General features: G+C 38.8%; 1 protein-coding gene across 1 annotated transcript in view; it reads right to left on the bottom strand.

Moving 5' to 3' along the window:
- Window positions 1-6,519, bottom strand: part of IL5RA (interleukin 5 receptor subunit alpha) — a 53,395-nt gene that overhangs the window by 34,493 nt on the left and 12,383 nt on the right. The gene's annotated exons all lie outside the window — the stretch shown is intronic.

Genomic DNA, 6,519 nt, shown 5'->3' on the forward strand with positions numbered 1-6,519 from the left:
GGGGGAGGGGGAGGGGAAGCATTTAGGAACTAGAGGAAAGTTGTATTTTTCATCGTTCCTAAATACTTCTTTGAAATTTTACAAGTGTGAATATCTTAGCCATCATCAAAAACCATTATTGATCACCTATGACAAATAGAAACCTATTTTCCAAAGGCAAATTTACTAGAAAAACAAAATTAGGGTTACAAAACCCTGTTTCTGACCTCAAAGACTGTCCAACTACTTTGGGGTATGGGAATCTGTGTATGACAAACATGAAAATTTCAAGTGCAGTATAATATATTGTCATACAAAAAATACTTTGAACTTGATATCCAGCAATGGTTATATTTTAATGCTACATTTGTCAGTAACTAGCTGTGAAACTTTCACCATAATTAGCTTTGGGCCTCAGTTTTCCCAACTGTAAAGCAAAGGACTGATTGATTGAGGAAGGTTTCCAATATCATGTTCCATATTAGAATTGAATAATTGTAATGAACAGTATAAAGTGATTCCAGTGTAACAGTAAATGTGCTGCATGAGACCCCTTTCAAGTGTTGAAAAGCAGGATGCTAACTTTAAAGAATAAGGTGCAAATGTCCCAAGCCATGGTATTCAATTGCCTCATATGCCTATGAAAGTTAGACATTGAATAAGGAAAACCAAAGAAGATTTGGTGTGTTTTAATTATGGGACTGGTAAAGAATATTGAAAGTACCATGGTCTGCCACAAGAAACAAATTTGTCTTGAGGAAGTAGAGCCAGAATGCTTCTTAGAGGCAAGGATGGCTAGACAGCTTTGAAGAATAACAATACCGCTGTAAAACACTGCATAATGTGGATGAAACTGGAGGACATTACTAGATGAGTGAAATACATCAATCACAAAAAGACAAATATATAAGAGCACTAATGTAAAAAGTCACACTAAAACATTCTTATCAGGGGGTGGAGAGCAACTTATGTCTCTCTAGAAGACAGACATATGTTAGTTTGGTGAAATGGACGGCAGCAGACAATAAGAAAAAGTTCAGCCAAAAAAGGGTAGAGTCAGAGAAAGACTCAGAGAGGAGTTTGAGTTAAAGGCAACAGAGCCAAACACTGTCATATCCATAGCTATGCAATAATGATGATCTATGAATAGATGCTTTGATAGAAGCACAGGTGTGTAGGAGCGAGAGTAGGAAACCACATATACACACACACACACACACACACACATACACACAAAAGTTTGACAGGGGAAATTTGTACATTTGTATATGTACTTTTGCTGTAAATGTATTCTTAAATGTAGTGGAGTATACAGGGGGCAAAGTTATGAGAACTTCTTAGGTATAACCAAACAACTTGAAGGAATTAGTTACTGGAGCTGGAGGCTCAGTACCATGGTCTCAAGGGGAACCAAGTTCAATTGACAAGAGAGTCCATATCCTAATTCAGCGAGCAGTGATTAGGGTCTTTAAAGCTAGTAAATGACCAAACTGCCATCAAAGGAACAACCATTGGCCTCTCCATGTCCAGAACAAAGAAAAGTGAGGGAAAAAATCAAGGATACATGGAACCAAGTAGTCCAGTGGATTTATATACCATATGGACATCAATCTCTAAGGCTCTAGATGGTACCCTACTCCCACTACCAACTTCTCTGAAAGGGACCATGTTAGAAAGTCCTAAATAGAGAGGGAGGAAAATGTGGAACAAAACAAGAAAAAAAAAAAAAGCAGAAGCTGTTAGAAATTGATGCAACTCCCAAGACTATGGACCTTAATCACCCTGCAGGGTGAAGATGAACTCTTACCCCAATAGTTCAATTTCTTGCCAAAGAATGTTGTTGTTGTTATGGGCTATTGAGTCAGCTCCAATCCATAGCAACCCCATCTGTTCTTCTACAGACTTCCTTATTTAATGTCCAACATTCACATGCATATGATGCGATGAAGAAGACCATGGTTTGGGTCAGGCACACCTGAGTCCTCAAAGTAATGTTCTTGCTCTTCAATACTCTAAAGAGGTCTACTGCAGCAGATATGCTTAATGCAATGCATCTTTTGATCTCTTGCCTGCTGCTTCCATGAGCACTGATTGTGGATCCCAACAAGACAAAATTCTTGAGAACATCCAGCTTCAGATTTTCTCCTTTTTCTCCTTTTATCGTGTTACCTATTAGTCCAGTTGTGAGGACTTTGGTCTTCCATACTGAAGATTACAATCCTTGACCGTCATCAGCAAGTGCTTCAATTCCTCTTCACTTTCAGCAAGCAGAATTGTGTCATCTGGTTACTGCAGGTTGTTAATCAGCCTTCCTCCAATCCTGATGCCACAGTCTTCTTCATATAATCCAGCTTCTCTGATGATTTGTTCAGCATGGAAATGGACAAGGATGGTGAGAGGACACACACCTTTCCTGATTTTCAACCATGCAGTTTGCCTGTGTTCTGTTAGCACAACTGCCTCTTGCTCCATGTACAAGTTCCAAATGAGCACAATGAAGTGTTCTAGAATTGCCATTCTTCTCAAGGTGATCCACAGTTCATTATGGTTCACACTGTCTAGTATTTTTGAATAGTCAATGAAACACAAGTAAGCACCTTTCTGGTATTCTCTGCTTTGAGCCAAGATCCAACTGACATCAGCAGTGATATCCCTTGTTCCTCATCCTCTTTTGAATGCAGCTTGAACATCTGGCAGTTCCCTGTCAATATAATGCTGCAACTTGTCAAATGCTCTTCAGCAGAATTTTACTAGTGTGTGATATCAGTATCTTTCTATAGTTTGGGCATTCTGTTGGATCACCTTTCTGTGGAATGAGCACAAAATATAGATCTCTTCCAGTCAGTTGACCAGGTAGTGGTCTTCCAAATGTCCTGCCAGAGATGAGTGAGTGCTTCCAGTGCTTCTTCAGCTTTCTGAAACATTACAATGGGAATTCAATCAGTTCCTGGAGTCTTGTTTTTGGCTAATACCTTCAGCGCAGTTTGAACTTCTCCCTTCAGCACCGTTAGGTCTTGCTCATATGCTACCTCCTGAAATAGTGGAATGTCGGCTAGTTCTTTTAGGTACAGTGACTCTGTGTTCTTTGCATCTTCTCTTTATGCTTCCTATATCATTCAATCTGTTGCCTACAGAATCTTTCAAAATTGCCATTTGAGGTGTAAATTTTTTCTTGAGTTCTTTCAGTTTTATATATGCTGAGCATGTTCTTTCTTTTTGTTCTTTAATTCCAAGTCCTTGGCTATTTCATTATAATTTTTGGCTTTGTTTTCTCGAGCTGCCCTTTGAAGTTTTCTATTCAGCTTTTTGCCTGCATCCTCTCTTCCACTTGTTTTAGCTACTTGTTAAGAGCAAGTTTTGGAGTCTCTTCAGACACCCACTTTGATCTCCTCTTTCTTGTCTTTTTAAGAACCTTTCTGCTTTCTTCATGAGTGACAGTTCTGATGTCCTCCCACACCTCATCAGGTCTTCGGTCATTAATGTTCAAAGCATCAAATCTGTTCTTGAGATGTTCTTGAAATGCAGATGGGATAGTCTTCGGGTCATATTTTGGCTCCTGTTGACTTGTTTTAATTTTCTTTAGCTTCATCTTGAACTTACATGTTCCACAGTTGAGCTCCGGTCTTGTTTTAACTGTTAATATTGAGCTTCTCCATCATGTCTTTCCACAGATGTAGTCAATTTGATTTCTGTGTATTCCATGTGGAAAAATCCCTATGTATAGTCAACATGTGTATAAGTGTTTGCTATGAACAAGTTGTTGGTTTTGCAAAATTCTATCGTGCAATCTCCCGCTTCATTTCTATCACCAAGTCCATATTTTCCAATACTGTTCCTGCCTCTTTGTTTCCAACTTTTGCATTCTGATCACCATTAGCTATCAATGCATCTTGATCGCATGTTTGATCGATTTCCAACGGAAGTTTTTGGTAGAATTCTTCATCACCAGCTTTCGTGTTTTGTGCATAAATTTGAATAGTAGTTGTGCTGATTGGATTTCCTTGAAGGCTGGTACATAACATCTGATCACAGATAGTATTGTACTTCATGATGGATTTAACAAATTCTTTTCTAACAATGAATGCCACATCATTCCTCTTGATTATATCGCTCCCATTATAGTAAACCATATGCTTTTCTGGTTCAAAGTGGTCAATGTCAGTCCACTTCAGCACACTGATGCCTAGGATACTGATCTTCATGAGTTCCATTTCATTTTTTACTATATCCAATTTTCCTAAATTCATACTTTGCACATTCCAAGTTTGAATCATTAGAAGATTTTTGCAGCTGTTTCTCTAGACCTTGAGTATTTACTTCACTGTCATTGACAACCCTCCAAGAAATCATCTACTCTTCAGTCACACTTTTACCCTCAGCCCACAGGGGCCCATCTGCCGACAGTATATCCAGCAATGTTCTGCTTCCTTTGTTTAGGTTATAAATATTTGAAAATGCTTCAAAACCATTCATAAGGTTTTTGGTGACTTCTTCCTCTGAAGTGGGGAGCAGAGTCCTTATTCATTGTCTGGTCTTATTCTGGAAGCCCCACTGAAACCTGTTCCCTTTGGGTGACCCTGCTGGCATTTGAAACACCAGTACCATAGCTTCCAGCATCGTAGCAACACACAAGCTGTTACAGTGTGACAAAATGATAGATATGTAGTGGAGCCAAAGAATAGATAGGTCTATATTGAGAACAATAACTTATTAAGTTATGCACAACTTGGAATAATAAACCATTTAAGATCAAAAGGGCAACAGTTGCCCAAGGAAAAAATTCTGAAGTGTTAGGAAAGGAGGAGATATGGAAATGTATGCATGGAGTGGAATTGAAATATGCGATCAATGCGATCAATGAGTTAAAACAAAATGTGTATGAATTGTTGAATAGAAATTTCACCTGCTGTGTAAAACTTCACCCAATCAAGTCACAATAATCTGTTAAAGGGGTGGAGAGAAGGTGTGTGTGTGTGTGTGTGTGTGTGTGTGTGTGTGTGTTTGAATGCATGGCCATGCCAAATGCAGTTTGGAGCCTTGAAGTCAGATAGTCTTGCTATTACCTTCCAAGGAATTATTTGGTGGTATTAATTCAGTTTAGCTCAAGATAGAAATAATTGAATTTTAATTAATGTGAATCTGTACTGGAGTTCCCAGAGAATAATTAGAATTACAACCAGGTGATGCAGGAAGGTACATTAGAGGTTTACTTCATTTATACATTATATAGAAGAAGTAAGGTGGCTTAATGAAAGGTATACGATGACCTATATTTGTGATCTTGTGTCTACCTTAAATGAGTCTCTGTGCCTCAGATTAAAGACATTATGAATTATCTGCTTTATGGCATTATAACAGGGATATAAATGAGTAAATGTGAAGGCATTGCATATGCTGTTTTCAGTGACTGGCATTTTGCAATGGGTCAGATCAGCATCTTATGGTTTGTTTCTCATTTCCTTCTGTGTGTGTGTGTCTGTTTTTTCAAGTGTTTACTTAGAAATATGACTGTAAGTAACAGAGAGAGCACAAACATTTTACTGCACACCAACACATAGACAAAATAGGTTACTCTCTTTCCTTATGGCAATTTGGTCATGCAGTCCTACTGCTTCTGTGAGCTCTCAGCGACATTGTCTTCCACTTGGTCTCAGAGTCATAGCATTTTCTTTTAATCCATAAGGCATGAAGGCATGCCACGCCTAAAGTGTGCTATGATAAATGCTATAAAGGAGCCATTGTCCACCCCGTAAGCAGAATATTCTACAGTTGGACTAGCAGTGTATAAATATGGGGGGAGGGGCTCAAAAAGTTGATGGAAAAAAAGGAATGAAAAGATAACGTAATTTTCTCAAGAATGTTTTGAAGCCTCCTCATTTTGTTAGTCTGGGTAGACTAGAAAATCAAATCCAGGGAGACTCACATATGTATAGGAAATAACTTTATATCAAACAGTAATTGTATATTAAGAAAATATCCCAGCCCAATTCTGAGTCCAATATTAGCCCAAATGTCTGATACTAATCTATAAATTCCTCATTAGACTCATGCGACACATGCAATGATATCAAATGCAGGAAGATCACAAACCAGTGGGTGGAAAGTCTTATGGATCCAGTAATGGTGGAAGATGTCAGCACTGGCATGGGTCTCTACATGGCTCCCCTCTGGCTCCATCAGTGTAACTCAATGTGGCTTGTCAACAGGAATGTCTCACAGGGAGAATGGGTCTGGCCTCCAGTGAGCTATTTAAATCTCCTTTGTGCCTCCAAATGAGGTCATCAAACTGTTAAACGATTGAGAGGCTAGACTCCACCCTTTTGCTCAAGTTGACAGGAGATTATATAACTGCCACATCATATATTTTTTTTGATAGACAAGCAATTTGTTGTATGTGCTCAATAAGAGCACAGTCAGGGCATGAGTTCCTCTGACAAGTTGTTATGGAGCTAATGCCTGTGCACGGCAACCCCTTGGTGTCAGAACCACACTTGGTATGTGGGGCTTTCAATGACTGATTTCCAGAAGTAGACTTCAGGG

This window comes from Echinops telfairi, unplaced genomic scaffold (genome assembly GCF_000313985.2).
Source record: "Echinops telfairi isolate 266 unplaced genomic scaffold, ASM31398v2 ScPeMD7_49;HRSCAF=173, whole genome shotgun sequence".
In the NCBI taxonomy this organism is placed as follows: domain Eukaryota; kingdom Metazoa; phylum Chordata; class Mammalia; order Afrosoricida; family Tenrecidae; genus Echinops; species Echinops telfairi.